Source organism: Felis catus, chromosome B2 (assembly GCF_018350175.1).
Source record: "Felis catus isolate Fca126 chromosome B2, F.catus_Fca126_mat1.0, whole genome shotgun sequence".
Lineage (NCBI taxonomy): Eukaryota > Metazoa > Chordata > Mammalia > Carnivora > Felidae > Felis > Felis catus.
This window is the reverse complement of record NC_058372.1, coordinates 7,485,534-7,505,257: the sequence shown is the minus strand read 5'-3', so window position 1 is coordinate 7,505,257 and position 19,724 is coordinate 7,485,534. Positions and strand designations below refer to the sequence as shown.

Below are 19,724 nucleotides of genomic sequence, written 5' to 3'. Positions count from 1 at the left end.
GTTGGCCCTAATCCTACCTGACTGGTGTCCTTCTAAGAAGTGGGAATTTGGACACCCAGAGGGGATATCAGGGATTGGAAAGGACAGGGACCCCCATGGGAAAGAGGCAAGAGGGGAGCAGTGTGCATGTCAAGGAGAGAAGCCGCAGAAGACACCAGCCCTCCTCACGCCTTGTTCTTGGACCTCCACCCTCCAGAACTGTGAAGAAACTCATCTCATTTCTGTTGTGTGTGACACCCGGTCTGTGATATTTTTATTATGGCAGTGCTGGCATCATAGAGCACCCATATTTCAAACAATTCTTTCTTCTTGTACATATCGTAAGGATTTTTGTATCCATCTCCTATGTCCGTTATAAATGACCGCGTAGGTAACGTCCTACTGAGCCTAAATGCTGCCCTTCTGTGCCAGTGCATGCTAATGGCATTTTTGGGACTCTGGGTTGTGGGTTTTTTAAGTTTTTTTTTTTTTTTTAAGTTTTATTAACTTTAATTTGACAGAGCAAATGGGGGAGGGCAGAGAGGGAGAGAGAGAGATTCCCAAACAGGCTCTGCACTGGTCATTGCAGAGCCTGATGTGGGGCTCGAACTCTCGAACTGTGAGATCATGACTTGAGCCAAATTCAGACACTTAACCGACTGAGCCACCCAGGTGCCTCAGGACTCTAGTTTTAGGGAACAATGGGGATTCAGTAATTTCTTTGGGAAAATTCTACCCCTAAATAAATCTCTCCCTCTCTTCCGTCTCCCTCTCTCTTTCCCTTTCTCCCCATCATGCTGGGATTCTAGAGTTAAAAATGTACTCTTTGGATTAAAGACGTTGTGGTCTCTTCCAAGAATTTATTTTTGTACGATGAATATTCTTGGAAAGTAAGACTTTGCTCCACGTGAGGGATTGACTCATCCTATTAGTTTCCCATGTGGTGGCAGGACTGAGAGGGTCAAGGTGGAGGAGTAAATCCGGAGAAGTGTCCATCAATTGGGCCGTATCGTCTTCTGTCCAGAGCACATACTCTTGGGGACTTCCTTGTCTTCCAGAGCGCCATAACTTTGTGTTTTCATTTTGGTGACAATAATAGAACTAGTATAAATACACGCTGAATCACTTGAGTGGTCATGTTGTGACAAAATCATCCCATGAAGTTTCAGCACCTGTGTTTACACTTGCGTCTCCCCCGTGCAAGTAGCCGGCTTTGCTTCTGGCTCACTGTTGATTCATAAATGAGGAGTTTCTACCAAGTTTAGGCTGGACGGCGTCCTTTTTCTGGTACAGGTTAATAGGAGAAGTGGGGGGAGAATGGAGCCTCTCTGTTGCCCGGGGTGACGTCAGCCCTCTCCACGTGAGAGAATCCTGCCTGTAGCTTCAGTGCCATAGGCAGGCTGCAAGGGACAAATCAATCGCAGCACACCCTCTTCTATCTAATTCGCGTCCTGTCGTTCCATTGTGTTTCCTAGTGTTTCTTGAGCTCGTCTTCTAAATTTATTTTGGCTTTAGAGTCGGATGCAAGCTTAAGGGGCTTCTGCCTAGTGGTGTTTGGATACAGATTTTGAAAACGGAATAAAATAGTTTGTGTCAAAACTGGGAGTAGGAGTGATCTTTTGTGGCTTACTCAGTTTGAAGGAATGCTGGTCTGGAATAGAGCAGAGAAGGCTGGGCTGGGTGGGTGCTGTCACGAGGGACCCTGGGGCACGTGGGAAGGACGGGGTTACGTTAGCTTGGATACTTGGGGGAAGAAGACGAGCTGGTAGGTCATTTTGTAGGTGACCTGGAGGAACACGGGGAACTCACAGTCTGACCTACAGCTGGCACTCTGGGTGAGTTATCAGTAAGGGAAGAGCCATCTCAGAAAAATCTGACCTCTTCTGGGTGATTTAGAAACAAATGCATTTCTGAAGCGATTCATTATGAAAATTGAGGGCAGTGACCTCTGTAAAGGAAGGTGAAGTGGTGTCAGACCCCTTCCATTTAGCTACTGGCAGGTCCTGAGGCCATAAGTGGGGTGTTCTCTTGCACAGTGAGCAAATGGAGCCGGCAGCAGTTGGGAAGGCAGAGGAGCAGGAGACGGCCACCGGCCACCGAGAGCTGACCCCTGCTCTCCACGTACATGGTGGAGCCTCATTCCCGATGCTGAATTCCTCTGTTTATACTGTTACTGAGCTAACACGATTTCTGGGTCCTTTTTAGTTCTTTATTAACCAATCCCACTTTTAGGTGGCTTCAGAGATGAACCAGCTTTATAATAAATTCCAGAAAGGGAGTTGTGTCTCCAGGCGCTCCTATGGTTGAGCCACATTTTCAGGGAGGAACTTCAGTTGAATGACCGACCTTATGCTCACTTTTGAGAGAACTGTAACCCCAAGTCTACCTAAAAATACCTAAGTCTTCTAAACACAGACATTGCCTGGAAAGTTAACATATTGCTGTTTATCTCTCAGAAATATTACTGTATGGAAATAACCATGACAGCGCAAAGTACGGGATTTTATGATTTTTGGGTTTTTTAGCACATTTTATATATGAGGCACAAAGGTGTCCTGTAAAACACTCACTTTTTATTATACTAAAAATGGGCTCATGAGACCAAAATAAAAATTAAGAATTTCATTTTCTTAAAAAAATAGAATTACCACTGGATTTCATTCAGGTCTATATATGTGAATCAATACTAATATTTCACTGCGTATGTCATTATGAATATCATGAGAACTTATGCTTTGTGTGTTACATGTATAATGAGAAAAATTTTAATATATTCCATCATCCAAAACTATTTTCATTTTCCGTGTTTACCATTTAATCCATTTTGTTTCTTAACCCTGTGGTGGGGAGATTTCAGTGAGTGGAAATCAAGTCTTACCATCTTCCACGGAGGGAAGACCACGTCCTCCTAGAGAGCATTGGCTTGAGAGCACGCGGATTTGACGCTGGATTTTGTTTGTTGCTTATGTTGTAATTTCCATTTATACAGCATCAAACACCAGGAAACAATTCTTCTCAAAGGCAAAGAGCACGGTATGAAGGAAAAGGGGAGAAATGAGACTTCCAGAAAACAAGGCATGATACTGAAAATTTATATGTGAAATTGCGACAAAGTTAAGACATGAAGGAAGTATGAGGTTTAAAGATAAAAAAGAGTATGATCTTGAAGTATAGTTATAGTGGGTTATAGGACAGGATTAAGGCATAGAGGCGTAGGGATACCTGGCTGGCTCAGTTGGTGGAACACGTGATTCTCGATCTTTGGGTTGTAAGTTCAACTCCCATGATGGGTATAGAGATTACTTTAAAATCTTAAAAATCCAAGAAAGAGAGATGAGGGAGGATAGAATGATGAATAATTGGAAATGTGACCGGGTAGGTTTGAATTAGATATCTTCTTCATAACGAAAGAAGTTGTGAATGTATTAGTAGTTTCTCAGCCGTAAGAAGATGAAAATATGTGCTCCCCCTTTTTTTTCATAAGGCATTCATTAATGTGTTAAATGAAAGAACAATTAAAACATTTCTAGGTGACTTTTTCCTTTGATCAAAGAGGAAGGAGAAAAATGTTGATATCTTTGACATTCACAGTTTTCTACACATGCTAAAACCGTGTGAAGGTAAAAATATAGTAAATGTGTTGTAAATGAATGATAGTGCAGTACACATATACAAATTCTACAGATGGGCTATAGCAGAATTGTAATTTAGATGGCCTAGTGGATTTCCCAGTGATGATGCTCGCCTAAAGTTCTAATTTTACCTCCCCTGCAGGTGGTAGGTGGGACTTAAGGATTACAAATATTTATCGTAACACCCACAGCAAGCCTTTTCTGTTGCTTTTGCAATAAGTAATCCATGCCATGGACTAGCATTAAAGGCAGCACGATGGAGGTTTATCTGTGTGCTAGTCTAGTAATTGTAATACCAGCCTTCAGGTTAAATCTTTTACTTAGATTATAGGGATGGAATAGTGTTAACCTACATTGCATTCTGTGTACTCAGCAATGTTGTAAGGGTGTCCTGGGTGTCATCACATTGAAACTTCACGGCAATATAATGGAGTAGATCATTATTTTATACCCATTTGTCAGTTGAGGAAACTCTGTGAAGCTCAGAAGAGACTTGTCTCCAGTCAGATGCGTAGTAAAAAATGGAGTCAGGATTTCCACCTAGACTGCTTACTCCAGGGCTTTTAATCAGTCTCCTTACAGCTCCCCAAGGAAGTTTGGATGCTCCTTAATGTAAGCCACAGAACTGGGATTCTAATTTTGGAATTACATAATGAACTGCTTTTACAGTGTTTCAGCCATTCTATATTTAATGGTATATTGATTTTTTTTTTAACCTGGCTAAGAAAATGTAACATTTGACTACTAGACTGGCCATTTTCCTGAGTGGTTTTTCACGTGTCATACTGATAAGTACATACTTTACTCTGTACAGGTGTATTATCCAGTTGCTTTGAAATCTATAATTCTTTGTGGATCTTCTACACCTTCAGACTTCAGTTCTCCTTGGTTTGATTTGCTAAGATTGGGTACTGCTACAAATGAACTTATTTCTTCCAGGGAGATGGGTGTGGCATATCGTTGCTATGTGTTAGGCTGGTGTTACCTGAGGTTCCCTCCAAGGGAGAGAGCCACATGGATGTTGTGGAGAAGGGAAGAGATAAGACCTGTGTATATATAGCATAAATCTGCCTGAAGTTAGGAATTTTGATGTACAGTGTAAAGAATGGACTTAAGATCCCAGAGGGTATGGAAATCCCAGTTTTGAGTAGTCAAAAAGCTGGTAGTTCTGAGTAGTAAAACTCACTTTGCTAAACGTCTGAGCGTGTTCCATGTATATTAAGTCATTCTTAAGGAATTCCTTGGAGATGTTGACATGTAGACCTAAGTTGATTGTATGCTTTTAATAACTTCTAAACCAGTCTGAAAGATTTTTCTGGAGAAAAAAATGTGCACGATTCCGTGTTTCAAGTCATGCTACCTACTGTCAGTCGGTTAATGAACGCTTGAAACCATGTGTAGCATGGCAATACTATGTGAGTGGCTACCGCCATGCCTTTTCTTTTTTTTTTTTTTTTTTTCAACGTTTATTTATTGTTGGGACAGACAGAGACAGAGCATGAAGGGGGGAGGGGCAGAGAGAGAGGGAGACACAGAATCGGAAGCAGGCTCCAGGCTCTGAGCCATCAGCCCAGAGCCCGACGCGGGGCTCGAACTCACGGACCGCGAGATCGTGACCTGGCTGGAGTCGGACGCTTAACCGACTGCGCCACCCAGGTGCCCCCCGACATGCCTTTTCTAATCCATCAACATTTATGTATACGGTGCTCACTCTGTTGGAGCAAAATACTGTGTGTTAGGAACCATAGGAAAAATTAACAGCCTGTATTCTCAGCCAGTCCTTGGGTAGCTGGTGACCAGACATCTGAGTAACAAACAGGTACTTGTAATACAGGTAGTAGGTAGTCCCAAACAAGTGCTATTTCATTTGGGGTAACCTATTCAGGGGAGTGAACATATAATGTTATGTGGAAGAGACCTAGGAGGTAGGATTTTGCGGAATTACATTGAATAAAATGATGGAAGGCAGAAAGTCGACCTTGGGGAATAATAGTCCGAAGAAGACAGTGGAACTAATGTCTGTTGAGGATGTGGGGGGAGAGAATAATTTGACTGGAGGGAGAGGCCTTTTAAGGCAAACTGAGATCTCAGATCTGCATCGCTCATCAGAGTTGTGAATGTATGTTGTTATGATTAAGGGTAATTTTGGAAGGGATTCTTAAGTTTGAAAGCTAAGCTCAGGAATCTAGTGCAACATTTCTAAAGGTGAATTCTTGATCCCCCGTGAAGTATTCAGTGAAGATGTGTTCCATGATCAGTTAAGTGTTAGTGACACTTCACAAAGTTTCTGTGGACTTCTCCAAGTCTTGAATATACTCATGTATGTGGTGCATTCCCAGAAGGAAGGGCCATAGCATGCTAATGTCTCACACTTTGAGCACAGAATCTTTGTTTCCTAGAGAACTCGTGAACAGCTACCCTGTGTACTAGTTTGCTGGTTTGTGCTGTTTGGAAAAGGTGGTCTCAGGTTGTTCTGTGTTGGGACGAGGCATTGAAAACCATTCTGAAGTGGGCAAAACTAAGTGCGACTTTTTTTTTTTTTTAAACGTTTATTCAATTTCCAGAGAGAGAGCGTGCGTGTGCGCAAGAGAGACTGAAAGTGTGTAAGTGAGTGGGAGGGGAGGGCAGAGACAGAGAGGGAGACATAGAATCTGAAGTAGGCTCCAGCTTCTGAGCCATCAGCACAGAGCCTGATGTAGGGCTTGAACCCATGAACCGTGAGATTACGACCTGAAGTTGGACACTAAACCAACTGAGCCACCTAGGCATCCCTAAGTGTGACTTCTTAATAAGCCAGCCTGCAGGCTTTTTTAAAAATTTATATATTTTTTAATTTCTTAAAATTTTTATTTTTTAATTTACATGCAAGTTAGTTAGCATAGAGCCTGCATTTTTAATTTTTGTAGGCCTAGATATAAGCAGCTAAGAATTTTAAGGTGCAGAGAAGTCCCAAAATTTCATGGAATCCCAAAGTCCTTTACAGGAACTAATTTCAAGGTATATTTTAAATTTAGGGTTTGTTTTTCAGTGCTGTGTTCTGGCTTGAGCCGTTCTCACCGATGTTGAATTTAAAAGACTTTTGTTGATCATAGTTATTCAATCATATTGGCATCCCATTCGGTATTAGGTGCTATGAGAAGGTGGATGGTGTGGACGAGAGAAACCTGGCCACCCACATTTCCTGTAACATCCCCCACACCCACCATGGTGTTGAAGGAAGGACTCACTAAGACCTCATGTAATGGATAAGGACATGGTGGGGCTATGGTGGTTTCCAGTCTTTCTGGCAGCTGTTGATAAAGCTTTTAATGCTATGTCTAGCCGTCCACTTCTAAAACTCCATTCGGATTTGTCCTGGTAGAATCGTGTGATCTAATACTTGTGTTCTATGTTGTCACTTCTGGGTTGTCACAGGATTGTCCAAGATGGGATTTAAAAATCATTTCCTCCCCTGCCCGTACTTGAAACAGAATCACATGGCAAGTTGCGTTTCATCAATAAAATCCTTGGTTGCTTTTTTCTCTGCCTTTCCATAACTAATGTTTAGAGGCATTTTCTCCTTTAAGTTTTGAAATAAGGTAGCAAATAAATAGCTTACATAAAACTAGCCACTTGAGGATGTTTGATCCAGAGAAATGTTATGAGAATCAAAAATACAATTCATTGGATTGTTAGTTGTGAAGGGTTTCAGTTAAAATCTATCCTTCCCAAAGATATGACCACTTTCATTAAAAATTAATGTTTCACCTGTATGAGCATGATTATGTACTAGATGTTTGTATAATTCTTTGAAACTCACACTAGAATTGGGGACGATGGGAAGAAGATTTAGGAGCGTATAAAGTGCAAGATAAATCCTGAAGTTCTCTTAAAAGCCACGTTGTATTTACTCTAAACTCTACTTTAAAAAGTAGATGAGCATGTCTTTTAGGAGAATCGCTTTTTTCTGGGAGCGGATGCTTACAACCGCTCTGGTCTTTCAGTATAGCTCATTTCATTGTCTTTTGTCACCCTAAATGGTCAAAAGTTTCTACATCCAAGTGGAATCTTTTTTTTAATTTAAACTATCTTCAGAAAGTGTGTGTGTGTGTGTGTGGGGGGGCACTATTTGGGTTTGTTTGTATCTGGTACTCTTGGAGATTTTTGAAATAATCAAAAAACACTTAGGTCATAGACAATGTTTACTGTCTTTAAACAATAGTTTACTTTTCTTTTTAATAGGAGATGTGGTATTGGAACATGTATTTGAGAAACAGGATAGACAGTGTGCAGATGGAGTGTGAGACACCGGAATCCTGCTTAGATCCAAGTCCTGGCCCCACTACACGCTAAGGATGTAATTTGGGGTGACTTCCTCCATCTGTGCCTTGGTTTCTCCTCACATAAAATGGGGTCGGTGATCATCCTAACTGTTGCATACAAGTTTGTGAGGACATTGAAGAGTTTAAAATATTACCACATACATAATAAGCATTGAATGAACGTTGGCCATTTATAGTGGTTTTGTTTGTAATATGATGACTGGGACATCTTTAGCAGGAGGCTAGGACTTGATTGTCATGTCCATATCCTTCTCTCTCCAAGGATTGACAAGCTCCAGAACTTTCTGTCTCTGCAGTTGTAGAAATGACTTCCAGCTTTGTGTTCCTTACCGGAAGCTGAAAATAATCTAGGAAAATGTTTGATTTACCTTCCTCGTTTGAGAAACCTTCTTTGGCTCTTTGACACTGAAGCTCGAAATGTTTAGGGTCCTAAGAAACCAAAAACATGTTTGTAAAAGGTTCTTGTGTTTGTCCATGGCAAGGAGTGGGCGGGCACTAAAAATACAAGACTCCGCATACCTGTTGGTGACATTGTTTTTATTTATTGTTGTCATGGTAGTAAGTGACCAAAATCAAAGTATTAGCCATAATTTATTTATGTAGTTAAATTCATAGAACTCCATTGAACGTCATCACTGACCATAAAATTGAGCTTGATATTTTAGGATGACTTTTGGTTGTTAGATGTTTGTCTTTGAAGCCCAACCTCATCTCTGAAGTATTTCCAAGTTCTTTGGTTTAGGATTTTTCCTGATAGTCTGCCACTAAAATCAGAAACTGTGATGTGTTTGAGAAATTCCAAAACCTTTCCATCCCATAGCCCCTGAATTCTTTCTGTAAACGGTTTCCCTAAGACTATATTTACTATTTCAGCTTCCTTCCAGAGTGGTGACTTCGAGCCCTATACCTACAGTGCACATGGACCTTCTGGAAGACACTTCATTTGGATTATGCCCTCCGCACCTCAAATTCCGTGTTTTCACAAACAGAATCAGTTCTCAAACTGTGTCCACCTTCTTTCTTCCCAGTGACTTATTAGCAATCTCCTTGATCTTCTTGATACTGAGGTGTGATCCTCGGGAATTTTTACCTTTTTCTCTGTCCCTTTATTCTCTTCGTGTCTGCGGTCCCTCATCCCTTTCAGTCCCCATTAGAACTCTTTGTTTTTCCCCCAACTACCTTTCCTTCGACTCTTTGCTTGCTTCTTCCCTGACCAGGAACTCATGGCTTCGTGCCTAGATCATGACACCAGCCTCCTAACTAGTCTCTAAAAGACAGGGAATCAGTCTTCTCTTGGCTGTGGATCTTTCTGATTAAAGCCCCTAGTTTATGTTTCACTCCTGATCTAAAACTTCTGGTGGTTCCCTGTAAAACCCAACACTTGCCCTTGACATCTTCTGTCTGGCAGCAAGCATTCATTTTCTGTGCGTAGCGTCGTAACTCCTCTCGGGCTCTCGCCTACCTGCTTGTGTGGCATTCCCTTGGTATCTCCTTCACCCACACTGCTCCTCTCTTGTCTTGGATCCATTTCTCCTGAGCTTCAGCTCCTGTCTTCCCCTGGTCTTTCATGTACACCCTCACTTAAAGACTCCTCACCTTCATTTCTCTCTCTTATTTCATGCCTTATATGGAGACCTGTTACCTGTCCATTTATATATTTGTTTTGTTTCCTGTTTTTATATTTCTGTTTTTTAGATTTTCCATCTTCCTGGTTTATCAATTCCTATGTTTGTATTTGTCCTCTATTTGATAAAGTAGGCACTAAATCGAAAAATGTGGAGTGGATCCATGGTCACATCTTGGGGGGGAGCCAACATATGCATAGCTGTGCTGGGGTTCAAATGAAGCATTCTGGCGCAATGTTCATAGAAATACAGGCGTAAGGTGCTGTGATTGATGGTTGGTCACGTTCTGGGCTTTTGCTGCTGATGTCCTTTTTTTTCTGGAATAGCAACACTTTTCTTAGACTTCACATGACCTTCAGAGTTCAGTGGGAGACAGTGAGGAGTGTTTGCATAATAAATAGGTCTTCGTGAATAAGAGCCTATGAGCTCGTGCTTATTTATTTCCATATATTTTACTAGGTCGTAGATCTTACTAGGTTCTCTATGGATGTTTGTCTTGTCTAAAAGGTTACTAAGATGGAGGTGCTGTTTTCTCGTCACCTCAGTACTGCTGGGGTCTCCATTAGACAACCAAAACCCAATGTTCCTTGACCCACACGATGGCTTGAATATTCTTAGTCCTTTGCGTGTTGGTGTTACACCTTACCGCCGTCCCTCACTGCCACTCCGGTGCTGCCCGTCTTTCTGAATTTCAGCTGGTACCGGGTGCTTGCGTTCTGCCACGGAGCACTGTTTGTTGAGCATTTTGGTGAGGAAGAATAGGACATTGATAGCTGTACGGCCCAAATGAGTGGGGTTTTTGTGTGTTTGGTAAGCATACGTTTTCCTTCACAGGTCAGTCCACTGCTTTCTCCCCCTTATTTCTTTTCCCAGGTGGTCCGTATCGTGCATGTACTGTTTTGGGTTTCCTCTTTGTAAGATCTGCATTTGCTGCCCCGGCAGTGCCTAACTTGACGTCCCTGCAAATTCAACACCTGTGCCGTCTTTTCCGTCCTCAGGTCATCTCCAACACGCACGTCCTCCTCCCCTGCCCCGTCCACGGAGACTTCTCTGGTGTTCGTTCCCCAGATGCTCCCAGAACTCACAGGAAAGGGAAAAGACTAACGGTAAGAATTTTTTTCTCCCTCTGCTTTGAAAAGTTCTTACTTTTAAGTGCTGCCAGTGCAAGAGTTCTCTTAAGAGGGAGTGTTAGGAGTGTAGTTAAAAAATGTTGATTTTGGATTCCTTTCGTGGTGATGATCCAGGAGGAAGAAGGTGAAAGAGCATTTTACAGGTAACTTTTTCAGGCGTCCGTATATAAAAAAAACTTTTTTAATGTTTAGTTTTGACATCATGAGCGGGGGTGGGGCAGAGACAGAGGGAGACGCAGAACCCGAAGCAGGCTCCAGGCCCTGAGCGGTCAGCACAGAGCCCGACGCGGGGCTCGAACTCACAAACTGCGAGATCGTGACCTGAGCTGAAGTCGGGACGCTGAACTGACGGAGCCACCTGGGTGCTCCCACTCATCCATACATTTTTAACAGATCCAGGATTCTGTTGGCTTCTAGCTGCCACCCCTGGCATGACCCACTGGTACCTTAAACTCGATATAGCCAGAGACAAACTCATTCTGTCTGTCCTACTGTAACCTTTTGCTTTCAGTCTGGTACTCCAAGGTTGGCAATGTCACTTTTTGGCTGGCTCCATGCTGTACCAACCACTCACTGCCTGTGCAAGGAACTTGCCATGTCCTCTAAATATTTTCCAGTCTGCCACCATTATCCCTTTCTCTCTGGCCCCCGTCTCCAGCCGTGGCATGTTCAGTCCCGTTCTTAGTGGGTTGTGTAGGTTACTGTGGGTACACCCCTCCCCCCTTTCCAGCCTCCTGAAATGGATCTCCTTGAGTTTCATTTCTTGACTAAAGGGCACAGAGCAAGCTTTTTGGCGTTTTATGTCTCATTTCCATAATTGTCCCACACCTGGATCCGTTGAGGTCTTTGGTTGTCTAGTTCTGGTCTAGTTCCTGAGTCTGTCTTGATTGAGCCAGAGTGCATGTAAATGTTTTCCGTCCCCCTCTTCCATATCCAGTGGGCACTTTACATTAAATTAAGTGACTATCATAGGCCAGAAAGTTGGGGGCTCCGTGGTTACCTCTGAGTTGCTGTATCTCTGATTGTCCCCAGTACGATTCAGACCCAGTCTCCTTCCCTTGTGTGTCATTGTTTCATGGTTATGATTTGGAGTTCTTCTGTCCGTTTTGTGTTGACCTAGTTGGGGCTTTTATCCGGGTCCCGGTGTCTGATTGTTGACCAGTTACTTAGTGGAGTAATCCAGCGTCTGCATGTGATTTCACCTTGGACTTTCACTTCTTGATAGTGCTTTCCATCTGATTGTGGATTGACTGGTGATTGTGATACCCACAAGCACGGAGGGGACTCCTTTCTCACTGTGTACTTCTTACGATTACTGTAATCAATTTCTGCAAACGTAGTGGCTTAATCAATACAATGGAAGTTTAGGTGTTCACGGGACCACTTTCCCCACAGGGAAATTCTTTCGGGAGAATCTGTTCCTCGTCTTTTCCAGCTTCTAGTGGCTGCTTCACTCCAGTATCTGCCTCCATGGCCACCCTGTCTTCTCCCTCCACCCTCCTCTTAGAAGCATAATTGTGACTGCATTTAGGGTTCAGGTGGATCATCCAGAATAATCTCCCCATCTCCGGATACTTACTTGCAACAGCAAAATCTTTGCCAAGGAAGGGAACCCGTCTAGTTTCCAGGAATTAGGATCTGTCACATTCGGAGGCCATTATGCAGACTACTACCCCACGGTGGTTTTACTCACCAAATGTGGGCCTGCTAATTCTCATGGAAACCCTGCTCCTGACTATTCCTGAGCCACGGTCAAGCTTGCCAAGCCCTTGGGCATCTCTGCCTCCTTATCCGTCTTACCTGTACCTGGACAATTGGCCTCAGTCCTATATATTGAGTTATAGAGATTAGCAAGTCCCTTTTCAAAAACATCACCCCCTCGATGCACCCTCTCTATCTCTTACAAAGGCCTTGCCATTCAGGGCCTCCCAGATGGTCTCCATGGTGCTTCAGTTATCTAGGACACATCTCGACATGCTGGGAAGTGTGGGCTGCTGTTTACTTCTCCAGAATGCACTTTTCTCTTCTTCGGTACGTGGTGAAGTATTATTCATTCCGTCCGGTTCTGTTCAAGTGTCGGGTTCTCAGAAACTCCCCCGAGCCCCTCCCTTCCCTCCTTTTCCACGTGGCGTTAATGACTTCTTCCCTCCATTCTTCCTCAGCGCTCTGTTCAGACTTCCTTCTGACCCTTGTACTTGATTGTGTCTGAACCTCCTCCTGGCTAGACTGGGAGAGCCGGGGATAGGATAGTATTCGTGGTTTTGAAATGTTTGTGACACGTGACATGCAAGTGTTTGACCTAATACAGAATATAAGAAGTGTTTAATCATTTACAATTTTCCATAATTCAGAGTATCTTAGGGCATATAGCTCTTCAGTACTCTTCTCCCCATTTCCTTATGGATCCTAAAGTAACTGTTTTCCTCAGGTGAGAATTCGTTCCTCGTCTTTTCCAGCTTCTGTCTCTGCGATTCCTTTGCCTTTGTACAGTCCATTTTGGCTTATGTTTCCTGTGCAAATTAATTAAAAATATTCTAATTTATGTATTTCTCACTTCAATTTTTTTTGAGAGAGAGAGCACGCACACACAAATGGGGGAGGGGTAGAGGTGGGGGATAGGGGATCTGGAGCAGGCTCTGCATGGACAGCAGAGCCTGACGTGGGGCTCGAACCCACGAACCATGAGATCATGACCTGAGCAGACAGGTCCTGATAGACACTTAAGGTAGACACTTAACTGACTGAGCCACCCAGGTGCCCCCACATTTAAATTTTTAATTGATGTCAAGGGGTCACTATGCTTATTCCTCTGTGGAACCAATTTACCTTCATAAGTGATTTCATGAAACCTGACTCTACGGTCAAGGGACCGTCTTGTTGTGGATCTGTACTTTTGGACCAGAATTTGGAATTTGATTGGTTGGGGCTGTTACTTTGAACTTATTGGCAATTTGTTGAAACAAAACCTCTTTCTTTCTTTCTTTCTCTCTCTCTCTCTCTCTCTCTCTCTCTCTCTCTCTCTCTCTCTCTCTCTCTCTCTCTCTCTCTCTCTCTCTTCTCTCTCTCTCTTTTTTTCTTTCTTTCTTTCTCTTCCTTTCTTTTTCTTTCTTTTTCTTTGTCTCTCGCTCTCTCCTTCCCTCCCTCCCTTCCCTCCCCTCCCCTGCAGATGTTTTGTTTTGTCTGAGTAGATCTGAACCAAAGTTCTTTTCCCCACCTTGTCCCTGCAAGCTCGAGCCGGCCTTGCCCATTGCCTTCCTGATTGTCAGTGTTCTGCCCCGGGAGGTACGTGCCGCATACTTGTGCCGAGTCTCCGTTTCCTAGCTCTATAGCCTTGAGCATCTTAGGAGTTTGGTAGATGGTGCTGGTATCTTATTACCTTGCCTGTCTTATATTTATGAGCAACTCAAAGGGCTTTGAGGATTTTCTTTCTTTCTTTTTTTTGTATCTAATCTTCTAACAACTCTCTGAGGTAGGCAGCATGAAGTGTTATCTCATTTTGCAGATGTCACAACAGAGGTGTACCACACCATGATGGAGGCCCTGCAGCAAATCACGGGCCCAGTGCACAACGTCTCCCTGACTTCTAACTTCCATTTCTCTCATCTGGATGCCAGACGACTTAATTTTAATTTTGAACACCTATGCCCATTTGGGTTTTGCTAGAAGTATTGGCAGCCCTCCTAGGGGATGCAGTGCCGCTCCAGTTTTAGTGTGAGTTTTTCTGTCTTTTGTGTCCTTCCTCGTTGGTCACACACACCTACACGTGTGTGTGTGTGTGTGTGTGTGTGTGTGTGTGTGTGTGTGTGTCCGCATAATGAAAAATGATATGTCTTCTTTCTTTCAAAAGAATTGATACACAAAATTGGGTTCTACCAATGGGTTACTTGGTCTGGGAAAGGCATGCAAATATATGAGATGGTGGCATTATTAGTCTGATATTTTGTGACTATCTTGTCATTCGAGTATACCTCGTTGACATTAGCTACAGACAGGAAAACGTTTAAAAATATAGTTTGTGACGACAATAGGAATTGTTAGAAAGTGAAGGCCGATGTTAACAGGGAAAAAAATTTTTTTTAATTTGTTTAAATGTTTGTTTCTGAGAGAAAAAGACAGAGTGTGAGTGGGGGAGGGGCAGAGGGTGAGGGAGACACAGCATCCGAGGCAGGCTCCAGGCTCTGAGCTGTCAGCACAGAGCCCGACGCGGGGCTTGAACTCACGAACCGGGAGGTCATGACCTGAGCCGAAGTCAGATGGTCAACCAACTGAGCCACCCGGGAGCCCCTAAATGTTTTTTGTTAGATAACGCTTCATGCAAATGACCGTCTCCCCGAAATGGGCTCCTACTATAACTTCCATGTACTTTTCCTCAAAATGTGAAGGTTGTCACTTTTCACTTAGAGTTAATGACTTTTGGGTTTTTTTTTTTTCTTTTGAATTTCAAATTGTACCGCAAATGTAAGTTCCTGATGAGATCTGCCCGGGTCTTTAAAGGGAGTGTCTTGAGGGGCTCTGCGTCTGCGGGCACGGTGTGGGGTAAGGCTGCTTTCTTCTTGATGACCGAATCCGGAACGTCCCCGTCCTTCACCGAGTGGCCTTTGCTCTAGCGAGGTATAGTGTTCCTGGAGTCCCTGGGGCCCGGTTTCGTTTCCCGGCTGTGGCAGGGTGGTGGGGCCGGCTGTGACCAGCAGCCCTGGGGATCAGCCCGGAGACCTCTGATCTCCCTGAGCCCCGGGAGGGCGTTTCGAGCACCTGGGGGCCACCCTCCCCTCGGTCAGCCTCACCTCCCACCCCCAGTTCTTGGGAGTGCCACCCAGCTGCCTCGAAGCCATGTGGGGGCGGGGCTGAGGCCACCCAGGGCTTGCGTGGAGCGGCTGTGGCTGCAGAGAAGGTTCTCACTTATCTGTGCTGAACATGGGTGGCCGGGATCCCTTAGGATCGTGCAGTGTCTCGCTGTCCGGGGGTGGAAGCTCGTTGTCCTCCTCCCAGCTTGTCGTCTGAAGCTGTCTTGTATGGCTTCCGGCTTTTGCTGACTCACAGAGGCACGCGGGACAACGTGGTCCCTCCCACGCTCCCTCGTCCCCGTTTCATGGCTCTTGAAAGGACTCCGAAGAGAACCGATCTCCCTGCTGGGGGGTGGGGTCACCGCTTGAACCTGACGGAGAGGGAGGTGTTCACCCAGGTCCACCAGGTCTGAAAAACGTCCTCTTCCTCCTTCCCTGCTAAGTGGTGTCTTTTCCGTTCCCGTCTCGCCCCTGGGAAGCGCCCTGGGCTGAGCCACAAGCCGACGTGTGGCCGGCGGGTGACTCCGGATGCCTATGTCACGCTGGGGCGCTTCTGCACGTACGTGAGTGACAAGGAGGGCGTTTTGGTTTCCCTGACGGGAAGTGGCCATTTCTGATGACCGGTCGATGAAGAAGGCTTCTTCGCCCATCTCTCTCCCTTGTGCTGAACTGTCACGAAAAGGGACGAAGGACCGGATTCCTGGCGCGTGGCCCGGGGCGCTTGGTGGAGTCTCTCTCAGCAACACAGAGTCACAGAGCGGCCGGCTCGGGTGCCTTTCGGAGGCCGGAGACCCAGCTTACTCCCAGTAGAAGCTTCGGGTTTGGGAAGCCGCGCTGTAATTTGGCGAGGTTTGGCAGGCACTCGCGGGCCCAGCAGCCACGGGGACTTGGGCCTGAAAACCTAGACCGTCGGCTCTCCTCAATGACTCTGGCACCGTGTCATTAGCGCCTTCTCAGGGGCAGCGGCAGTACCACACTGTAGCGATTGTTTGTTTTTTTTTTTTCTGGCAATAACGGTCTTAGGCTGTTTTAGCATACAATAAGACTTAATCGAGGCCAAAGTGAACGCGTGTGTAGACAGCATTCCTAACTGGTAGCTTGGGTAAACTCCTTGGAATTACCCGCATGTGCTAGTTGTGCCCTCGAAAATGCCGGTTATATCGGATCCCCTACTTTGTGTGGGTCACTTCTTGCCCACGTTAGAGAAGTCCTTTAACGGGTAACTCGCACACCTTCCTCAGTGATATTTTAGACTAATAACAACATACAAAAATAGTCTCTGGCCTCTATTTTGTTGTCATCAGCTCACGAAAATACTGCCAAAGGGCCAGAAAACAAAATTTTCTCGTGTTTTACGACACAGCTCCCCAGGGCCCCTCGGCCTCATTTGTTCTTAGTAATTTTCAGAAGCGATTCTGTCCGTGAGCTCTGCATCAGTGTCCAGGGTTCCGCATCCGTGAGCTCTGCATCAGTGTTCAAGCAAGCTGCAGCCTGGTACGCTCCGCCAGGTTCTAGGTGATGGAAGGTTCTGGAAAGTGGATCATTTCCCCCCCTCTGGGAGACAGTCTACGTTTTAGATGGTGCATGTATTGCATGTGTGGTGTCTGTGTGTTTGACATCTACATATATAGCTTGTGGTACAAAAATCGTGAAAACTTTCATTTTCCCTAAGGCTTATGTCCAAGTGCTTGTGCCTTGAATGCAGATTATAATAAACAGAGGCAGTCTGTGTCTGGAAACGCTGGACATCTCTGCCTGAGTTAGCGCTCTTGTTCCAGGCCTCAGGGGACCAAGACAGAGGGTGTTTTTCTACTTTGCCCTGGAGCCCCTGAGCCTTTGCAGATTGACATAGCTGCTTTTCTCTGTGTGCAGGATCTTGCCTCCAGCCCCCCACAGCTGTGGGGCCGGTGGGGGGGCGGTGGCAGGGCGGGGGAAGGTAGAGAGAAGTGGGAAGGAGATCTATGATTGAACCTCTGCTGTCAAACACGGTGTTGGATGCCGTACTTGGATTGCACGGGATCTATCGCACAGCCGTGGAGAGTAGGTATTTTATAAGGGAGGCAGTGTAGCGCTTCAGAGCTCAGACTTGAGAGCCAGTCTGCCAGGATTTCGTTATCAGTTGGCCACTTTTTTAAAGTATGTGACTTCCCAGTGCCTCAGTTTCCCCATTGGTAAGGGGAGTGTAATACTGGCCCGACCTCAATTGTTCGTTGTTGAGATTAAAGAACTGTGGGGTGCTTACGAGAATGCCTAATGTACAGCAGCAGGTAAATACTTGTTAAATAAAGGGGATAGAAATAGAGGTTCACTGCCCTGTTCATAGAGCAAAGTAGCTGGGTGAGGTCAGAACTTGGGTCTCTTGGCTTGAAGCAGGTGATTGTTCTAGCTCACTGCTCACCATCCTTCCTTGCTTTTCTTCCCCATTTTGTTTGACTTGGTATCCTGAGTCCATTCTGTTCCTTCCTCCTCACCTTGCCAGATCTGGGGGTGGGGCTGGGGTCGTCCCTCTATCATCCTGGTTTTCCCTGTTGTTGGACCTTGTCAAGACATCCTAGGGCCCACGACTTAGAGCTTGAATGTTAAAGGTGGTCCATGGAGGCAGGTGATAGGACTTTGGGGTTGCACGGACCATTTTAGATGCATGGTCAGTCTCTTAGGATAGAAAAAACGATTGTTTGTGGTGTGTGTGTGTGTGTGTGTGTGTGTGTGTGTGTGTGTGTGTGTGTGTGTCGCTTCCTTTCCTCCCTCAAACATGGAAGCATCCTGTGAGCAGAGTCTGTGCCCCAGACTTCCCATTGTACTTGCTGCAAGCATTTGGCTTTCTGCTGAGCACAGAGATAGCAGCTCAGGGGTGTTTGAATCGAGGAAGGAGAGCACCACGTTTCACGGCCTTTTCCTGTCTCTAAACATAAAATGCCATGGGGTAGTCTTTTTCCTTTTTACGGTGGCAGGTTCAAGAGTTTATGGATTTGGGGATCTTTGACCTGTCCTGTCTTCCCCTGGCCACTTCTCCCGGAGTTTCTGGCGTAAGCTTGTGTCCTTCTCTTGCAGGTCTCCAAATGCTGTGAAGTTGGCTTGAACCTGTGAACCTTCTGCCAGCGCTCCGTCTTTTACACTCTCTTAAGAAATGCTGCTAAAGATGTAGACCGTATTTACAAAGTCCTTAGGTGTGGCCGTGAGGAACATAGCATTCGGTCTCCAGAACTGAAACTATAGAAGGGGTTTGATGACTGTTGCCTTGGTCCCGCCTAACTCACCTACCCGTGCCCAGTTTATTTTGGACGGGCGTTTTCAGGAACGTTAACGTTTATGTAAACTGCAGTGGGGTTTTCGACTAAGGATACAGGGTCCTTAAGGCAAGACAACACTATTAATAGCGTGTGGATGTGTGTGGTTTATTTTTGTTTTCAAAATGGAAATGTCTCTTTGGGGTTTTGGCATATGCTCTTGGATATGTGGAAAGATGAGAAAACATCATTTGGGAAACTCAGCACTCCTACCATATTAGGAAATTTACAGTGCCTCGGATTTCACATTTAATGTTTTAATTGCCTGGTTTGGTAGTAGAAAAATCTCAAACGTCTCTCTTTTCATTTGAAGCTGCCACCACTCCCCCCCCCCCCCCAACCCCTCTCCAGCAGTGGACTACAGCCAGCTTCTCCTTCCTGCTCCAGCCCCAGCATATGGCCCGAGCAGTTGTCCCGAGAACGCAGTTCATCACATGGAGATGTTGACTTCGGACATAGGCCATTGTTTCCTGTGTCGCTTGTAACTATCCTAGAGGTGCAACGAAAATGGAGTTGTATTTTCGAAACTTTGAAGACCTGTTGGAATAGAGGGTGCTCCTCCAAACCTTCTGTAAGGTCCCTGAGAGGTGAAAGAGAATGTTGCCATCGTGGTCGGGGGGCAGCATCGAAGACCCATGCCTGTACGATAAGACACACAGACGGAGACCGCATGGCAGGGTGGAGAATGAACAGAAGTTGAATGGTCCATGGAGTTGAGGCCTTTTGAAAAAATCAAGATCTAAAATAAAATGGGCATTTACTCTTCTTGTAAATACCTTCTTATGGAAGAAATAGTAGTTCAAGGATTTCTCAAAGTCATTTCTTGGACAAAAAAGCGGGAGGGGAATAAGCTTATACATCTTCAGCGTCACACACGGTCACAGGTTCAGAAGGAAATGCGCTCATATCTGGGGAACCGAGGCTTCATCACCAGGCAGCTGAGAGAGGGGATTGTGTTCACTTTT

At 45.0% G+C, this 19,724-nt stretch overlaps 1 protein-coding gene across 2 annotated transcripts in view; it reads left to right on the top strand.

Moving 5' to 3' along the window:
- The window catches only part of LOC123385663, a 509,548-nt gene that overhangs the window by 180,532 nt on the left and 309,292 nt on the right, over positions 1-19,724 (top strand). For both annotated transcript variants that reach the window (XM_045058524.1, XM_045058525.1), the window contains one exon: positions 10,557-10,664. The gene's annotated coding sequence lies outside the window, so the exon portion shown is untranslated. The remainder of the gene's footprint in view (positions 1-10,556; positions 10,665-19,724) is intronic.